Source organism: Engystomops pustulosus, chromosome 3, assembly GCF_040894005.1.
Source record: "Engystomops pustulosus chromosome 3, aEngPut4.maternal, whole genome shotgun sequence".
Classification (NCBI taxonomy): Eukaryota; Metazoa; Chordata; class Amphibia; order Anura; family Leptodactylidae; genus Engystomops; species Engystomops pustulosus.
In genome coordinates, this window is record NC_092413.1 from 229,442,060 (window position 1) to 229,462,977 (window position 20,918).

The window sequence follows — 20,918 nt, forward strand, 5'->3', positions numbered from 1 at the left end:
ATTAGTTATAGTCTAGTCTGGGGTCTGTATTAGTTATTGTCTGGTCTGGGTCTGTATTAGTTATTGTCTGGTCCGGGGTCTGTATTAGTTAATGTCTGGTCTGGGGTCTGTATTAGTTATTGTCTAGTCTGGGGTCTGTATTAGTTATTGTCTGGTCTGGGTCTGTATTAGTTATTGTCTGGTCCGGGGTCTGTATTAGTTAATGTCTGGTCTGGGGTCTGTATTAGTTATTGTCTGGTCTGGGGTGTGTATTAGTTATTGTCTGGTCTGGGATCTGTATTAGTTATTGTCTGGTCCGGGGTCAGTATTAGTTATTGTCTGGTCCGGGGTCTGTATTAGTTATTGTCTGGTCTGGGGTCTGTATTAGTTATTGTCTGGTCTAGGGTCTGTATTAGTTATTGTCTGGTCCGGGGTCTGTATTAGTTATTGTCTGGTCTGGGGTCAGTATTAGTTATTGTCTGGTCCGGGGTCTGTGTTAGGTATTGTCTGGTCTAGGGTCTGTATTAGTTATTGTCTGGTCCGGGGTCTGTGTTAGGTATTGTCTGGTCTGGGGTCTTTATTAGTTATTGTCTGGTCCGGGGTCTGTATTAGTTATTGTCTGGTCTGGGGTCTGTATTAGTTATTGTCTGGTCTGGGTCTGTGTTAGGTATTGTCTGGTCTGGGGTCTTTATTAGTTATTGTCTGGTCCGGGGTCTGTATTAGTTATTGTCTGGTCCGGGGTCTGTATTAGTTATTGGCTAGTCTGGGGTCTGTATTAGTTATTGTCTGGTCCGGGATCTCTATTAGTTATTGTCTGGTCTGGGGTCTGTATTAGTTATTGTCTAGTCTGTGGTCTGTATTAGTTATTGTCTGGTCTGGGGTCTGTATTAGTTATTGGCTAGTCTGTGGTCTGTATTAGTTATTGTCTGGTCTGGGGTCTGTATTAGTTATTGGCTGGTCCGGGGTCTGTATTAGTTATTGTCTGGGTGGGGTCTGTATTAGTTATTGTCTGGTCTGGGTCTGTATTAGTTATTGTCTGGTCCGGGGTCTGTATTAGTTATTGTCAGGTCTGGGGTCTGTATTAGTTATTGTCTAGTCTGGGGTCTGTATTAGTTATTGTCTGGTCTGGGGTCTGTATTAGTTATTGGCTGGTCCGGGGTCTGTATTAGTTATTGTCTGGGTGGGGTCTGTATTAGTTATTGTCTGGTCTGGGTCTGTGTTAGGTATTGGCTAGTCTGGGGTCTGTATTAGTTATTGTCTGGTCCGGGATCTGTATTAGTTATTGTCTAGTCTGGGGTCTGTATTAGTTATTGTCTAGTCTGTGGTCTGTATTAGTTATTGTCTGGTCTGGGGTCTGTATTTGTTATTGTCGGGTCTGGGGTCTGTATTAGTTATTGGCTAGTCTGTGGTCTGTATTAGTTATTGGCTAGTCTGTGGTCTGTATTAGTTATTGTCTGGTCTGGGGTCTGTATTAGTTATTGGCTAGTCTGTGGTCTGTATTAGTTATTGGCTAGTCTGGGGTCTGTATTAGTTATTCTCTGGTCTGGGGTCTGTATTAGTTATTGTCTAGTCTGGGGTCTGTATTAGTTATTGTCTAGTCTGGGGTCTGTATTAGTTATTGTCTGGTCCGGGGTCTGTATTAGTTATTGTCTGGGTGGGGTCTGTATTAGTTATTGTCTGGTCTGGGTCTGTATTAGTTATTGTCTGGTCCGGGGTCTGTATTAGTTATTGTCAGGTCTGGGGTCTGTATTAGTTATTGTCTAGTCTGGGGTCTGTATTAGTTATTGTCTGGTCTGGGGTCTGTATTAGTTATTGGCTCGTCCGGGGTCTGTATTAGTTATTGTCTGGGTGGGGTCTGTATTAGTTATTGTCTGGTCTGGGTCTGTGTTAGGTATTGGCTAGTCTGGGGTCTGTATTAGTTATTGTCTGGTCCGGGATCTGTATTAGTTATTGTCTAGTCTGGGGTCTGTATTAGTTATTGTCTAGTCTGTGGTCTGTATTAGTTATTGTCTGGTCTGGGGTCTGTATTTGTTATTGTCGGGTCTGGGGTCTGTATTAGTTATTGGCTAGTCTGTGGTCTGTATTAGTTATTGGCTAGTCTGTGGTCTGTATTAGTTATTGTCTGGTCTGGGGTCTGTATTAGTTATTGGCTAGTCTGTGGTCTGTATTAGTTATTGGCTAGTCTGGGGTCTGTATTAGTTATTCTCTGGTCTGGGGTCTGTATTAGTTATTGTCTAGTCTGGGGTCTGTATTAGTTATTGTCTAGTCTGGGGTCTGTATTAGTTATTGTCTGGTCCGGGGTCTGTATTAGTTATTGTCTGGGTGGGGTCTGTATTAGTTATTGTCTGGTCTGGGTCTGTATTAGTTATTGTCTGGTCCGGGGTCTGTATTAGTTATTGTCAGGTCTGGGGTCTGTATTAGTTATTGTCTAGTCTGGGGTCTGTATTAGTTATTGTCTGGTCTGGGGTCTGTATTAGTTATTGGCTCGTCCGGGGTCTGTATTAGTTATTGTCTGGGTGGGGTCTGTATTAGTTATTGTCTGGTCTGGGTCTGTGTTAGGTATTGGCTAGTCTGGGGTCTGTATTAGTTATTGTCTGGTCCGGGATCTGTATTAGTTATTGTCTAGTCTGGGGTCTGTATTAGTTATTGTCTAGTCTGTGGTCTGTATTAGTTATTGTCTGGTCTGGGGTCTGTATTTGTTATTGTCGGGTCTGGGGTCTGTATTTGTTATTGTCGGGTCTGGGGTCTGTATTAGTTATTGGCTAGTCTGTGGTCTGTATTAGTTATTGGCTAGTCTGTGGTCTGTATTAGTTATTGTCTGGTCTGGGGTCTGTATTAGTTATTGGCTAGTCTGTGGTCTGTATTAGTTATTGGCTAGTCTGGGGTCTGTATTAGTTATTCTCTGGTCTGGGGTCTGTATTAGTTATTGTCTAGTCTGGGGTCTGTATTAGTTATTGTCTAGTCTGGGGTCTGTATTAGTTATTGTCTGGTCCGGGGTCTGTATTAGTTATTGGCTAGTCTGGGGTCTGTATTAGTTATTGTCTGGTCCGGGGTCTGTATTAGTTATTCTCTGGTCTGGGGTCTGTATTAGTTATTGTCTTGTCTGGGGTCTGTATTAGTTATTGTCTAGTCATGGGTCTGTATTAGTTATTGTCTGGTCTGGGGTCTGTATTAGTTATTGTCTAGTCTGGGGTCTGTATTAGTTATTGTCTGGTCTGGGGTCTGTATTAGTTATTGTCTGGTCCGGGGTCTGTATTAGTTATTGTCTGAATGCAGTATTTGGTTTTTGGGTTGGTATTTATGGCTGTATTGTGGTATTATCATTTCTGGGTTGTTTTTTATGTTGTGTTGTGGTTGATGATGCATGTAGGGTGCTGGATATTGGTGCCGTTCCTTGAAGTTGAGTGGTTTGACAATTTATGATCCTCGGACCAAAAAAGCTTGTGCCCCCCTTGTCTCTGGAGAACAGCTAAGACGACTTTGTAAAGGAAGTGAAGATGTGACCTTGTTATACGGCTCTGTGTTATTTCCAATACTGATCCTGCATATATCTGGTCGGGAGGTCATTGTTGGGCCAAGTCAAAACTATTCAGGTTCTGTATATGAATATACTGTTCATCTCTATGTTTTTATGAGTAAAATCTTTGTATTTTTCTGATTCCAGGTGAAGATGGGACACATGACCCTCACACTGCTGTGCCTGGCCGCTTACATCCTGGTGGTGACGCCTCTGGAGCCTGATGCTGTGTCCAGAACAACAAGTTATATTGAAAGAAATATCTTTAAGTAAGAATCACTCATGAAGGGAGGGTTCACATATGTCATTAATTTTTAACCACAATATAAAGGCTATTTTGAGATTTGCTGAATTTCACTATGTTTACGCTTGTTTATGTTAACACAATGCAATCAGACAAATCTCCTCATAGCAGCCTTTACATTACTTGTAACCGCCACATGCGATCACACACGTAATGTATGATAGATACTCGCATCCACCATCCCGATCATCCGCACGTCATGTTACTCCTCTTCCAGGGGGTTGATGTCTTAGGCCCCTTTCACACTTGTGTTTTTCACTCGCTTGTTCTGCGTGTGTATATGACATACAGACATTGCGCAAGCACTCTGACTCGTTGGGGGAGATTTACTTACCTGTCCGACTGAGTTCATCTAAACTGCAATGTCCGTGTATAATGCACATCTGCCGCGATTCACTAAGATCGTGCGCCCGATATCCTGCATGTGTCGCTTCCCCGCTCAGGTCCCCGGAGTTCACCTTCTTCTTCCTAGTGCATGTAAGTGCATTGTCTGTGTATAATGCGCTGTGCGGGGAGTCACTAAGATCCTGCACCCGATATCCTGCATGTGTCGCTTCCCTGCTCAGGTCCCCGGAGTTCACCTTCTTCTTCCTGGTGCGTGTAAGTGCATTGTCTGTGTATAATGCGCTGTGCGGGGAGTCACTAAGATCGTGCGCCCGATATCCTGCATGTGTCACTTCCCCGCTCAGGTCCCCGGAGTTCACCTTCTTCTTCCTGTTGCATGTAAGTGCATTGTCCGTGTATAATGCGCTGTGCGGGGAGTCACTAAGATCGTGCCCCGATATCCTGCATGTGTCGCTTCCCCGCTCAGGTCCCCGGAGTTCACCTTCTTCTTCCCGGTGCATGTAAGTGCATTGTCCGTGTATAATGCACTGTCCCGCGATTCACTAAGATTGTGCGCCCGATATCCTGCATGTGTCGCTTCCCCGCTTAGGTCCCCGGAGTTCACCTTCTTCTTCCTGGTGCATGTAAGTGCATTGTCCATGTATAATGCGCTGTGCCGCGATTCACTAAGATCGTGCGCCCGATATCCTGCATGTGTCACTTCCCCGCTCAGGTCCCAGGAGTTCACCTTCTTCTTCCTGGTGCATGTAAGTGCATTGTCCGTGTATAATGCGCTGTGCGGGGAGTCACTAAGATCGTGTGCCCGATATCCTGCATGTGTCGCTTCCCCGCTTAGGTCCCCGGAGTTCACCTTCTTCTTCCTGGTGCATGTAAGTGCATTGTCCATGTATAATGCGCTGTGTGGGGAGTCACTAAGATCGTGCGCCTGATATCCTGCATGTGTCACTTCCCCGCTCAGGTCCCCGGAGTTCACCTTCTTCTTCCTGGTGCATGTAAGTGCATTGTCCGTGTATAATGCACTGTGCCGCGATTCACTAAGATCGTGCGCCCGATATCCTGCATGTGTCACTTCCCCGCTCAGGTCACCTTCTTCTTCCTGGTGTACGTGCTTGGTCTTGCCACACAATCTTAAAGTTAAATCCGACTCTCAGTCGGATCGTCACTGCAAGCCCACTAATTTCTGTCACATGGAAGCCAGCGCAGCTGTGCCCCAAAAGTCCGATCGCGTGCGACACAATCCCAGCGCAGACACCTGTTAAATACCTGTCAAAGCTGCGCAAATCCCAAAAACGAACAGTCCGACGAAAGTGCGATCCGTGACCCTTAGTAAATAAGTCCCATTTTATTTAATGGGTGTCATTCAATAGGGGTTACACCTGTCTGAAAATAACCCATTGGTTACAATGGGTCAGAGTGCAATGCAGGTTCTGCACATGAGAAGCACGCGCAGAACAAGCGCTTGAAAAACGCAAGTGTTAAAGGGCCCTAAATCTTCTCTAATTTACTTGATGCAGTTTCTGTATTTCCCTTTAATAAAAATGATCTCTCGGTTACGTTACTGCAATTGGATCCTTGTGCTTAAAGGAAATCTACCAACATGATCCATCATAATAGACCAGGGACATTACTCATAGATGCAGGCACCGGGACTGTGGGAAGCTCTTATATTTGTCATCCATGGCCTCCTTCCTTCTAAAATCAACTTTTAAAATTGTACTAATGAGCCTGATGGGCTCTAAGAGTCATTACCAAAGCTCCTTCCCCTCTCCCTCTTCCTGCTGTAATATCACACAATGGGCGGAGTGCTCTGCTCATTGTAACATCCTGTGAAGGTGCAGCATGGAGGGACTCAGGTAACAACCCAAGGAGGCCTTCAGGCCCGTAAGTATATTTATAATTATTGATTTTAGAAGGAAGGAGGCCATGGATAACAAATATATTTATCCATCCTGAATATCAGGCTCACCCTCGGCATCATGTGGGGAGATTGCAGCAGTAGTTGTATAGGATTTTTTATTTTTATGGCCAAAAATCACATAACATTATAAATGGTTGGTAAATAATTACATTTTACTATTCTGCCCTCACCCGTGATCAACACTAGTGAAGCCTCCAGCAGCAGTCAAAAGCCGCCGGTGCATGGGTGCCACCATTTTTCCATCTTCACGTCATCAAAAGGCGATGATCTTTCGCCGTGACAGTCTTTATGAGACCCCGAGGCTGTATGGTTTCATAGACAGGACCTTACAGGCAGTGAGCCAGCCCAGTGACGTAAGACTCTACTGGGCCCTGGTGAGAACTTTGGATTGGGACCCCCATATACCTAAACTCTCACTGCCACCTGTCCCGCACATTACACTTGAGAATACACATACACTCACCGGCCACTTTATTAGATACACCATGCTAGTAACGGGTTGGACCCCCTTTTGCCTTCAGAACTGCTTCAATTCTTCGTGGCATAGATTCAACAAGGTGCTGGAAGCTCCTCAGAGATTTTGGTCCATATTGACATGATGGCATCACACAGTTGCCGCAGATTTGTCGGCTGCACATCCATGATGCGAATCTCCCGTTCCACCACATCCCAAAGATGCTCTATTGGATTGAGATCTGGTGACTGTGGAGGCCATTTGAGTCCAGTGACCTCATTGTCATGTTCAAGAAACCAGTCTGAGATGATTCCAGCTTTATGACATGGCGCATTATCCTGCTGAAAGTAGCCATCAGATGTTACAGGGGACATTGTGCTCATAAAGGGATGGACATGGGCAGCAACAATACTCAGGTAGGCTGTGGCGTTGTACCAAGGGGCCCAAAGACACCATGACACCACCACCACCAGCCTGACCCGCTGATACAAGGCAGGATGGATCCATGCTTTCATGTTGTTGACGCCAAATTCTGACCCTACCATCCGAATGTTGCAGCAGAAATCGAGACTCATCAGACCAGGCAACGTTTTTCCAATCTTCTACTGTCCAATTTCGATTGGCTTGTGCAAATTGTAGCCTCAGTTTCCTGTTCTTAGCTGAAAGTAGTGGCACCCGGTGTGGTCTTCTGCTGCTGTAGCCCATCTGCCTCAAAGTTGGACGTACTGTGCGCTCAGAGATGCTCTTCTGCCTACCTTGGTTGTAACGGGTGGTGATTTGAGTCACTGTTGCCTTTCTATCAGCTCGAACCAGTCTGCCCATTCTCCTCTGACCTCTGGCATCAACAAGGCATTTCCGCCCACAGAACTGCCGCTCACTGGATGTTTTTTCTTTTTCGGACCATTCTCTGTAAACCCTAGAGATGGTTGTGCGTGAAAATCCCAGTAGATCAGAAGTTTCTGAAATACTCAGACCAGCCCTTCTGGCACCAACAACCATGCCACGTTCAGAGGCCACAAATCACCTTTCTTCCCCATACTGATGCTCGGTTTGAACTGCAGGAGATTGTCTTGACCATGTCTACATGCCTAAATGCACTGAGTTGCTGCCATGTGATTGGCTGATTAGAAATTAAGTGATAACGAGCAGTTGGACAGGTGTACCTAATAAAGTGGCCAGTGAGTGTATATGCTACACAAAATTATACTCTTAGAACCAGACTCCTTATACACCTTATATGCAGTGTCCATCAGCCTCCATCATTCCAGAAGCTTTTATAAAAGAATTGCTCACAGCAGCCCCCTTAACGAAATGTCAGCAGAGGCCCCCTTAACGAAATGTCAGCAGAGGCCCCCTTAATGAAATGTCAGCAGAGGCCCCCTTAATGAAATGGCAGCAGTCCCCCCCTCTTCTCTTTGGCAGCAGTGCAGGCAGATGCACATCTATCTGTGCTCCTTACCCGTGCGCATATTGTATGACGCGGCAGTAGCCTACATACAGAAGTCATCAGTGTGCGCAGGCAGGATGCATGGACGTGCATCTGCCTGCCTGCACCGCTACTATAATCAATTGTGCGCTTGTCTGACACGCATATAGTTGATTCTCCTCACATCTGACGGGACCCACAAACTGCCAGCCCCGGACCATCGCCGGGCCCGGTCGTGGTCGCACCTGCTGTGAACACAATCATTACACCACTGAGTCAGCCTATGTATCAGCATTGAACGATTGCTTGTTCATTTTCATGTAAGTGGGACAAGTGAAGAAGTTAAAAAAATTTAAATAAATAAATAAATAAAAGTGAACTAATAAATTAATAAAAAAAGCTCCCAAAGCCCCGTTACATATTAAACTTGCATATAAAATCCCCATATTAAACCCGCAAGAAGAACAGCATCAAAGAAAACACCAAATGATTATTTTTACAGATTTTGTCCCCCATAAAATGCAATAAAGAGTGGGAAAAAAAACGTATCAAAACAAAAATGGGACTGTTGTAAAGCACAACATGACCCGTAAAAAACATGCTCTCATACAGCTCCATAGACCAAAAATTAAAAGTTATATCACTTTGAAAATGGTGATGCAAAAATGTAAGATTTTTTTCCACACATTAGGTTTTATTGTACAAAATTAGTATAAGGTAAGAAAAAAATATATAAATATGGTATCACTGTCATCATACTGACAGAAAAAATGTAACATGTTAGAATATGGTGAACACTAGAGATGGGCAAATCGATTCGAACAAAGTGGAATTTGTTACGTTTTGGGGGATCTGTATTCCCCAAATTTCAATTCGTTTTGTTGCTAAAGTTGATATCAAGAAATCCGTGTCAAATCCACATGTGCGCCATTGTCCATCCTCTGTCAGGTCTGACCAGGGGATTCCTGGACGTCATCGCTCACGAACGACTGCCATGGCTGCTGTGGGAAGATGGGGGTGTAGGAACAGTAGCCGCTCCATCAGCAGCAGCTTAAGTCTGGATTCCTTAATGAGCAGCTTCCTTCACCCGCCTAGTGAGGAGGGTAGCCGCCACCAGCAGGACATGGAGCAAACCCTGCACCAGCAGGTGGTGGCCTACTTGGACAGCAATGTACCACCCCAGGAGAGGATCCGCTGGACTACTAGGCAGCCAAACTGTATGTGTGGCCGCAACTTGCAGAGTTTGCAGTAGAGAAGCTGTCCTGCCCGGCCAGTAGTGTGGCATCAGAGCGGGTGTTCAGTGCGGCGGGGCCATCGTTACCCCCAGGAGAACCCGCTGTAATGTGGGGAGACTGACCTTTGTCAAGATGAATCAGGCGTGGATTGGCCAGGATTTCAACTCACCAATGCCTAATGCATCAGATTAGATCAGCCATGACGCCTCCTCCAAACGTTGAGAAATGAGTCTGGGTTCTAACCACCTGCCTCAGCCACTATTCTGATGCTGCCACCCGCCTGATGCCACACATCTGCTGCCACCCGCCACACATCTGCTGCCAGTTGCTCCATCTGCCTCCCACCATCTTTACCAGGAACTGGAATTGTCACCCACCACCACACTTTGTCATTGTGCCACTCCCTGACCTCCTGCTGCTGCCGCCACCTCCACACTCTGTCATTGTGCCACGTTGTGGCCTACCATGTTGCTGCCACCACCAGAATTTGTCATTGTGCCACTCTCTGGCCTCATGCTGCTGCTACTGCTGCCGCCCACCTACACACACTGTGATTGTGACACTCTCTGACTTCCTGATGCTGCCGCCACCTCCACACTCTGCCATTCTGCCACTCAGTGGCCTACCATGTTGCTGCCACCACCATAATTTGTCATTGTGCCACTCTACAGCCTACTCATGCTGCTGCCACCTGACCGCCGTCTCCCTGGAACACCCTGTGATTTCCATAATGCTGTTTTCACCCTCCACCGCTCTATGACGTTGCCACTATGTTTAGTTTTCCCTTCCATTTCATCTGTCAGAAGGAATGAAAAGCCTCAGGATTGATAGCCAAAAGCAGGAGTGGATACAGAACACAGAGGACATGACAATATCATGCATGATAAACTCCTGTTTGTTTTTGGCTTTAGAAATACTGATGGATTATTGACCGATTGAAAGCGGACACTGACGGATGAAATGAAGGGCAAAATGATCAGTGACATCAATACAGAATTACTTCCGACATCATCTCCACTCTTTTGGGGGGTTTCTACAAGTATCCGCGTGTAACAGAACAGGTTCTGTCGTAATCTATGGAATCATCTGATGTCAGTATAAGAAGAGTGCACTCTGTGATGTTATAGTGGGATCTTGGCCCTCCGCTCGGTCCTTTCGAGCTGGCACAGACGTTACCTTGTCAGGCTGTGTTCCTGCTTCGCTTATTTGGTCAAGTTGGCCTCTAAGTGCACATGGAAGTGAAGAGTGAAGCGATTCTAAGAGCGGCGGCTGTCATGTGCGTATCATACTAAAACACAGCATTGTTTGAAGACCAAACCACGCTCCCTATGCATATTTAAGCATGGCACAACGTTCTACAACACCCTACAGGCTCTCTGCTCCCAGGAAATACCTTTTTTTAACGTGATTCGCCATGATTCGATTCGGGTCAAAGCTAATTTTTGTCGAACTCGGCGAATCGAATTTTGAAAAATTCGCCCATCTCTAGTGAACACCAAAAATCAATTACAGAATTGATGTTTTTTCTACAACTCCTCATAAAAAAAATGAATAACGTTTCAGCAATAGGACATAACCACCCCAAAAATAGTACCATTAAAAATGCTTTTCATCCCACAAATAATAAGCCCTCACATGGCAACATTAATAGAAAAACAAATATTTTATAGCTCAAAAATTTGTGCCATAAACTATAAACCACAAAATTTTATTGGGCAAAACTGGCAGATGCAGGTCCCTCCTTCCCATCTGTGTGCATAACAAATTTTAAGATGGGTTTTCTTTTTTTTTATCTTTTGTGAATGTACAAATATTACCAACAAAATCGGACCATTATAAATTTATCCTCCATCTTGTTCTAATTACTATGAACATCTCAAGGGTTTAACAATCTTCCTAAAAGCTGTTTTTTCATAGTTTGAGTTTGTGCAGATTTAAAATTGGGTTGATACATAGGGGGTTTCTAATATTATATATTTCAAATTTCATTAAAAGAAATAATGATTGTTGGAAAGCACAAATTAACCAAATGCTACCGTTTGAGAAGCTGGTATATAAGCACCGGAAACGCCCAGATAAATTTGAACAAATATGGGGAACCTGGTGCGAGTCTAGTGAAACAAATTACTCCATTCGACGATTTAGACCCTACTACATAATTGTCTTTGTCTTGTAACTATGCAGCTATAGCCTCGACGGGTACGATATGACTGAGCAGCCTACGAAACTAAGCTTACTAGATCTAAAAGGGTAGAGATCATGAGGACAGGACAAGGGAAAGTTAACTAACAACAGATGATTGCTGACAGGTAAATAAATTAAAAGATGCTAAATACTTTGACTATGTTTAAGAACCGAGTTTGGTTCTGACCAGTTCTCTTATTATTAGATGTTCCTGTATTATTTAGTACCAGATATCTAATTGAATAGGCAACATGCAGTTCTCGAAAGTAAGACATCACAACTCAACCTTTTTTGGAGATATCACTTTATTGAAAATTTAACAAGTACTTGACTTGATTGATACATTGTTCACCAACTGTAAATGTAATGTTATGTACTCCTGGATTTCTTTTTGCAAAGCTTGGATTGTATGTAAAATGTCTATGATTAATAAGACCAGTTTAAAAAAAAAAAAAAAAAAATAATGATCCTCAAAAAAGTCAATTCTGAAATCTCCTTGAAAATACGGATCTGTAAGCCGCGTGACATCAAAATAAATTATCTAGACATTTCAAAAATAATGAAAACTTGAAGGGGTTTTCCCATCAAAAAAAATAAATAAAGTTCACTTTTAACCCTTTACTTCACAATTTCACTCAGTGATGGTCCGTTTAAGACACCAGGATGTGGGCAGGACTCTCTAAGCAAACAGTTCATGATTCCTCTAGTTCTGTGAGCTGACAATGTGCTTATATTATCAGAGTATTATCATTGTACTGGTATCTGACACATAGAGAGAGAGATGAGACAGATCAGAGATGAGGAGATCCATTAGATGCCTATTACACACAATGACAGTCAGCTGTGCTACATCTCTGCTATTCCACAACACACTAGATCAGTGATCGCGAACCTATGACACGCGTGTCAGCACTGACACGCGTAGTCATTTTTGGTGACACGCGGCCGCCCAGCGCCCGCTGTCCGCCCCCCTTCCTGTGTAATGTGCTGCCCCTGTGTAATATGCTACCCCTATGTTAATGTCCCGCCCCCGTCCCTGTGTTTCTGCCCTGTGCTTACCTGTCCGGCGCCGTGTTAGTCCGCCCAGCATCTGCAACTCCTCTGGCTCCTCCAGGCTGCAATGCGCGCTGCTCGTCACGTGACTGAGGCGACCTGACGTCAGGTCACGTCAGTCACGTGACCCGAGGCGCGCGGTGCAACCTGGAGGAGCCGAGCCGCCATTATCGTCAGACCTGCAGTAAAGCTACAGGGAAGAAGTCATCACTGGGTAAGTATGTAAGTTTATTATTATATTATATTATATTTAAAGGGAGGCGGCTAGGGGTATTTTAGTAGTAAAGGGAGGCCGCTAGGGGTATTTTAGTAGTAAAGGGAGGCGGCTAGGGGTATTTTAGTAGTAAAGGGAGGCGGCTAGGGGTATTTTAGTAGTAAAGGGAGGCGGCTAGGGGTATTTTAGTAGTAAAGGGAGGGCGCTAGGGGTATTTTAGTAGTAAAGGAAGGGCGCTAGGGGTATTTTAGTAGTAAAGGGAGGGCGCTAGGGGTATTTTAGTAGTAAAGGGAGGCCGCTAGGGGTATTTTAGTAGTAAAGGGAGGCCGCTAGGGGTATTTTAGTAGCAAAGGGAGGCCACTAGGGGTATTTTAGTAGTAAAAAGAGGCCGCTAGGGGTATTTTAGTAGTAAAGGGAGGCCGCTAGGGGCATTTTAGTAGTAAAGGGAGGCCGCTAGGGGCATTTTAATAGTAAAGGGAGGCCGCTGCTGGACATGTTATTACAAAATTAGGTTTTTTTCTAAAGGTGACACAGCACCCGATGCTCGGTTTTTGGGCGAATTTTGACACACCAAGCTCAAAAGGTTGCCCATCACTGCACTAGATCTTCTTTGCCTTCCTGCTGTGCCTCTCCAGATAAAGAATCAGTATGTAGCTTGTAGTTCTCATCACGCTCCTGCTGCCGGCAGGAACTGATTGTTTTTGTCCCGGTGTGCATCAGTGAGTGAGCTCCGTCCTGGACTGCAAGGGGAGGGGCTAGAGTTCAGGGGCAGGGCTAGAGTGCAGGGAGCAGAGAGAGAGAATCTCTGCGTCACGGCCGTCACACAGAAATCCAAAATGGCTTCCCCGAACCCTAAGTCAGAAGTTACAGGGTAGTTTCTGGGAGCAACTGAAATTGTGTACACCAGGACTGATAGAGACAGGTTGGAATTATAACTGTGAAATGCTGTATTTTTGTTAATAACAGTGAATTAGAGAATGTGTTATTTTGTTATCCTGAGTATATTTAAGAAACTTGTCTTCGTGGAAATACCCCTTTAAAGCATACATATGGGAAATGTTATTCAGCAAATAATTTAGGTGATTGTCAGGATTCAGGGGTAGTAGACCCACTGAACCACCGCGGACGATGATGAAAACCGACACCTGGGAGTGGAGTCTAAGTGGTACCCGGTTTCACCAGAGCCTGCCGCAAAGCAGGTTGGACTTGCTGCAGCGTGGTACCACCAGGCACAACTTTGTTCGCAGTTGTGCCAAGGCGAGGTGCAGAATCGTGAGGAAGAGATGGAGTAAGGGACAGGCAGGAGGTCAGGACAGGCAGGACAGGAGCGGAGTCAGGGACGTAGCGGAAGATCAGGACAGGCAGCACAGGAGTGACGTCAGGAAAGGAATTAAGGTCACAACGGGAAATCAGCGAAAACGCACAGGGCAAGGAACATAGCTTTCTCAATGGCATGAAGCACAAATAGGGCATGAGGGAAGAGGCTGGCTATTAATTAGGCTGCCAGGTGGCTAGGTCCAAAAGCGCGCTGGCCCTTTAAATCCTGAGAAGCCAGCACGCGCGCCCCGCTGCCTTTTGTTGGCCTGGGTCGTGGTTCGAGCAGAAGCCTGTAGCAAGGAGAGTCGAGTCTGCTCCCAGATAGACTTGAGATCTTAGGTCAACTCTTCCATGGCAGGAACATCTGAAGGGATTGAAAGAAGAAGAGATGGACGTGGGTTTTGTCCATAGACGATAAAGAAAGGAGCAGAGCTGCCAGATTCCAAGTCCAAGGAATTGTAGGAAAACTCTGCCCATGGCAGCACTGTTGACTGTTGAACAGAGAAAAAAAGGCAGAGATAGCAGCCCAGGGTCTGATTAATTCTCTCAACTTGCCCATTCAACTGTGCATGGTACTCAGAAGAGAAGTCCAGTTTTACTTGAAGTTGACCGCACAGAGCACACCAGAACCTGGAAAAAATTGAACCACACGGTCTGAGACGATGTGCCGAGGAAGCCCATGACGCCGAAAGATATGCAGGAAGAACAGGTAGGCAAGATGTGGACCCTATGGCAGACCTGCTAGAGGAACAAAGTGGGACATCTTGGAGAACCGGTCTGTTACCACTCAGATCACAGTATTACCAGAAGAAGGAGGAAGATCCGTGATAAAGTCCATGGCCACGTGAGTCCACAGGCAACTGGGTATCGGTAACGGCAGGAGAAGACCAGCTGGGTTGAGACGAGATGGCTTGTTTCAGGCACAGGAAGTGCTGTAGCCCACAAAATCCTGTACTTCCTTGACCAGATCTGGCGACCAGTAGAAATGGGAAATGAGAGCGACAGAGTGTTGCACCACAGGGTACCAAGCCACATTAGAGCAATGTCCCTAAGTTAAAATCCTCTTCCAAAGAGCAGGTCGGACGTAAGTCTTGCCTGGAGGAAGCTGCCTAAGGTCCACTGGAGCAGTAACAACAATTCATTCAGGAGGAATGACATGCTGAGGAGCCAGTTCTTCCCCAATAATATCAGAGGTACGAGAGAGGGCATCAGCCTTGACGTTCTTTTCTGCTGGCCAAAAGTAGAACAAGAAATTGAAGCGAGAAAAGAAGAGTGACCAGCGAGCCTGTTGTGGGTTGAGGCGCTGAGCAGTCTGTAGATATAGGAGGTTCTTGTGATCCGTATATACGCAAACTGGAAGGCTAGCTCCTTCCAGAATTTAGTGCCACTTTTCCAGCACCAATTTTATGGCCAGTAGTTCTCGGTCCCCTATGGAGTATTTTCTCTCCGCAGCAGAGAATGTCTTAGAGAAGAACCCACAGGTGATAGTTCGGCCTTTGGGCCCCTTCTGGGTGAGTACCCCTCCAGTTCCCACAGAGGAGACGTCAACCTCCAGCTGGAATAGTTTCTCTGTATTAGGCCATGTGAGAACAGGAGCAGAGGCAAATGCAGACTTCAGCTTAGGCCAGTTGTTAGGGTTAGTGTCTTTCTTTGTCAACACCACAATGGGAGAGACAAGAGAGGAGAAATGTGGTATAAATTGCCGGTAATAATTAGCGAAGCCCAGAAATCTCTGTATAGCACGACATCCAAAGTTCTGGGTGAGGCCACTGAAGTACCGCAGATAATTTCGTAGGATCCATCTATATACTCTTGTCACAGATGATACATCCGTGGAACAGAAGACTCTTCTGGTGGAACTGGCACTTCTCAAGTTTGGCAAATAGCTGATTGGCCCTTAGGCGCCTGAAAACTTGTTGTTCATGGACCTGATGAGACTCCAGGTCAGAAGGGAACACCAGGATATCGTCCAAGTATACAGCGACACAAGTGTAAATTAAGTCTCTGAAGATTCTTGAAACACTGCAGGCACATTGAATAGTCCAAAGGGCATGACCAGATATTAGAAGCGCCCACCCCGAGTGTTGAAGGCGGTCTTCCACTCATCGCCCTCATGAAATTATAAGCTCCCTGAAAATCCATATTTAGTGAAGACCTTGGCTCCATGGAGACTGTCGAAGAGTTCTGTGATTAGGGGTAAAGGATAACGGTTTGTCACTGTAACTTTATTAAGTCCACGGTAGTCAATGCAGGGACAGAGAGAACCGTCTTTCATTGCCGCAATGAAGAAACCCACACACCGGCAGGAGAAGAAAATCAAATCCCTTCTGTAAATTCTCTTTGATGTAGGCTGTCATAGCTGCGGTCTCGGGCACGGAGTGTGGGTAAACTCGGCCTAATGGAGGTAAAGTGCCCGGGAGTAGCTCTATGGGGCAGTTGTAGGGACAGTGTGGTAGCAGCCTCTTCGCTTGCTTCTCCGAGAAGACATCAGTATAGTACACATAAGCAGTGGGAAGACCCACCAAAGGCTTGGATGACAGTGAAAAAGAAATGGAGAAGACCAGGTGGAGAGCCATGAGGCAGTAAGACTGCCATGAGCCAGTGAAGAACCTCCCCAGTATGCCAGTTGAGAACCGGAGAGTGTTGCTGCAACCAAGGAAGGCCCAATAATACGGAGGATGTGAACCGAGGAAGCACATAGAATGACATTCTCTCCTTATGTAATGCCCTAACATGCAGAGATAGAGGTTCGGTGCGATACTGGACCAAATCACAGAGAATCTGGCCACTGACAGAGGAGATAACCAGTGGCTTCTCAAGGCGGACCACAGGAAGGTGAAACTAGAAGACTAGGGCAGCTTCCTCGAAATTTCCTGCGGAGCCAGAATCCAGGAGGGCAGAGGCTTGAAACTGAGTACCTGTCCTAGAGCTGAGTGGGACAGGTATGTTAAGGCATGGTGAAGCATTGCTCTCACATAGAGATGCTTCTCCCAAAAACCCCAGGTGCGTCTGTTTCCCGGGTGCTGAGGACGGACTGGACAAGACAGAAGAAAATGCCCCGGGTTGGCACAATAGAGGCAGAGGTTCTCCTGTCGACGCCTTGATCGCTCTTGGGAAGTTAGCCAAGCTCTATCCACCTGTATGGGCTCCTCGGTAGTAGACACAGAGGGTGGATTTTGAAAAACTACAGCCAAGTGGGGTAGACGTGGGACTATGAGATGCGCTTGTTTAACTCACTGCTCCTCCGAGCGTTCAGATAAGTGGATGTCAATCCGAGTGGCCAGAGCCGCCAGGGCACACAGGGAAGACGGCAGGCCCCGTGTAGACAAGGCATCTTTGATCCGATTAGACAGTCCTTTTTTAAAGGTAGCAAGCAAGGCCGCCTCATTCCAGTCCAGCTCAGAAGCTAAAGTACGTAATTGAACCGCGTAGTCAACAATTGAGGAGTCTCCTTGGCGTAGATTCAGTTGGGCGGTCTCAGCCGATGACTCCCAGGCTGGTTCATCGAAGACTGAGTGGAAATCAGCGAGGAAAGAGGTGATGTTAGCTGTGACTGGGTTGTTCCAGTGCCTGAGAGGGGTGGCCCATGCCAGTGCTTCCCCTGAGAGTAGGCTGACCACAAATGCCACCTTAGACCTCTCTGTGGCAAACTGCATAGGTATCAGCTCGATGTGCAATGAGCACTGGATGATGAAGCCCCTGTACGATTTGTGCATCTCCGTCATATTTGGGTGGTGTAGACAAACGCAGTCTGGGTTCTGCTGAAGTCGCTGTAACCACTGTATAGGAAGGTGCTGCAGGAACTGGAGGCTGTTTCTGGGTGACCAATAGCTGTTGCATTATGGCAGTGAGCTGGTAGATCTGATGGCCCTGCATGGTACTCTGCTGAGACTGCTGAGCCATGATGGTGGTGAGATCAGCCAGTTCAGGTAGCAGAACCTTGGCGGGATCCATGGCCGGATCTTACTGTCAGGATTCAGGGGTAGTGGACTCACTGAACTACCGTGGACGATGACATAAGCCGACACTTGGGAGCCAAGTCTAAGTTTACCTGGTTTTCACCAGAGCCCGCTGCAAAGCGGGTTGGACTTGCTACGGTGTGGTACCACCAGGTCGCTCCGGCACAACTTTGTACGCGGTGGTGGCCAAGGCGAGGTGCAGAATCATGAGGCAGAGACGGAGTCAGGACAGGCAGCATGGGATCAGAGTCGGGGACGTAGCGAAAGGTCAGGACAGGCGGCACAGGAGCGAAGTCAGGAACAGAATCAAGGTCACAACGGGAAATCAGTCTGAACACACAGGGCAAGGAACACAGCTTTCTCAATGACATGAAAGCACAAAGATCCGGCAGGGCATGAGGGAAGAGGCTGGCTATTTATTAGATTGCCAGGTGGCCAGTACCAATTAGTGGCACGCTGACCCTTCAAATCTCAAGAAGCTAGCGTGCATGCATCCTAGGGGGCGGGGATGCATGCGCTGGATTGCGAACTGGTAAGTGAGACCAAAATAATTTTGAATTTTGAAAATGCCAAATTTGTCAAAAAATTCATCACCAGGATGAAGGATTGTAGACCATCTATTGGTGCCTTCTGAGATCCTATAAGTTCTCTAGGGCTATCTTCCGTATCTCCCCCCGAAAACCACACATTAAAGTCTCCACGACGATCTGCATAATTTTAATATTAATTAGGATTTGTATAAATTCATGGAAATATGACAAACAAGATTATATCTTAAATAAACGATTAATAAAAGTTAATTTTTAATGACAAATGAGTCTTAGTGAGGCCTATTGGCCTTTTTTGTAAATAGTGATTGATATATGGACTCAGTCAAGTGTCCACATTCCTCTGTTGTCTAAAGGATTGTAGACCAAGCACACATACATGATGATGTGCATCCCCTCTGGCAGGATCTGCTCTTCTTTAAGCTTATTATGACTTTAAAAAAAAAGATTTAAAAACTGAGCTGTTAATGGAGCCCAGAGCCCCTCAGGCTCATTTGCATATATGTAAAGTCTTTTTTGGTAACAACAAGGACTTAAGAAGATAAAAGAAGATCCTGCCAGAGGGGCACAGATCTTCATGTACGTGTGCTTAGTGTATAATCCTTGATCATGGTGATAGATTTCCTTTAAAATATTATTCGTTGGTATTTAAAATGTTACTCCCCTTAGCATAAAAATTCGGAAGACAGACACTATAATGAAGAATGAAAATGCTATTGTCAGGACAGAAGATGGCTGCTGGTCACATGTCAACATCATATGTCCACATGACATTACTGCACCTGCCTGGCTAGGTCATGTGATTTTCACTATGTTTGGCTGTAGTTGGTCTGTTGCACTGCATCCAGCATGGAAAGTGTTGTCGTGAGATGTCAGGACAGTTTGATACATTATCACTGGGAGCATAGCATGAGAGGGAGGAGCTGTTACTGATAACTGAGGGATCATGAGAGTTGTAGTTTTCTGTGGTGACCATTTTGGAGATAACTTCGCCAGTCACTAAAGCAAACTATGTAAGCTCCCTTTAGTGATTAAAGACATTGAGAAAGAGGTAACAATGTGGTGCAGATTCCACCAGAGCAAAGGCAGCCAACACTCGTTTTTTGCTGCAAATTCTGGTGCAGTTTAAAACTGTTCTATTTTCCGCCTTCATAGAGTTGTTTTCTAAACTGTTCATCACAATGTAACACAAAGTGTAAAGATATGTGGCCCACGGGCTATTTTACGCCTGAACACGCCTCATATTCACAGGCCACACCCCCCTTAGCTGGAGAAGTTGTAAAAGTGGTCTAAAAGCCTTGATAACTGTGACGGAAAGCATTTTATGGTGTAAATTACACCAGAAGTCTGGAAATTTGGGCTTAATGCATCTCCCCCATTGTGTTTTGTTGTATTCATTAATTTATAGCATTATGGGTTTTTGTATCATACATTCATATTCCTGGAATACCCCTTTAACAATTTAGATTTTTGACTTTGATTTTGACTATTTTTCAATAATAATAAATATTAATTACTTTATCTTTATGTTACAGCGGTTCACAAGGACAATACGCTTACTTTGTCAAGTTCACACCTGATGAGTGTAATACTGGTCTACGGGATAGGACCCTGCAGACTGCCCTGGGAGGAATAAGTGGCGCTGATGTGCGGGCAATACTGGCAGACCCAAAGCCCATCTATCAAGGAAACAGAATGGTGGCTGCTGCACCCATAGATAGGACACTCCCTAATAGAAAGAAATATAAAGATCATGCAGAATATCGCCTGCTAGAGCCGGAGAATAATTCCGCTATACGTCGCCTGCTGAGTAATAATGTCCAGACCGGATGTGTCATATTCTTCTCGGTGCTCTCTCCTTGTGTTGGCAAATGTACTAATCCTAATTCCCCGTTTAGTATTATCACCCGACTCGGTAACGTAAATCTTCCCAACAACCACAATGACAGAGCCTTTGCCTTCAGGATTCCGTATAAAACGGAGCCTTCAAAACCGACTGAGGACCAAATCTGGAATTCCTGGGCAAATATGAACAACGTGATGCCATTATATCGCTGCAGAAATCAGAGATGCACCAAATGCTTTGATAATAATGGAAGGAGAGTGGCCGCATGTTACACATAAGTACAATCCATCTACTCAGTGTCACTTTCCTCTGCTTAGAATGAAACCTGTTCTAAAAATCTTCTTCTGGCCAATAATCTGCTTCCAATAAATTCTTTCAGCATCAAAGATGGACTGAAGTTACTTTGTTACATTTTCTATTCTTGTTTTTATTTTACTCTGGTTACTGGTGACATTGGACACTGGTTACAGGTGACATTGGACACTGGTTACAGGTGACATTGGACACTCGTTACTGATGACATTGGACACTCGTTACTGGTGACATTGGACACTCGTTACTGGTGACATTGGACACTGGTTACAGGTGACATTGGACACTGGTTACAGGTGACATTGGG

The 20,918-nt window shown here is 45.5% G+C and overlaps 1 long non-coding RNA gene across 1 annotated transcript; it reads left to right on the forward strand.

Moving 5' to 3' along the window:
- Window positions 1-3,640: 3,640 nt before the first annotated feature.
- Window positions 3,641-20,685, forward strand: LOC140122785 (uncharacterized). The gene is made up of 2 exons (XR_011854376.1): window positions 3,641-3,765; window positions 19,989-20,685. It is a non-coding gene; the product is annotated as an uncharacterized lncRNA (long non-coding RNA).
- The last annotated feature ends 233 nt before the right edge of the window (window positions 20,686-20,918 follow it).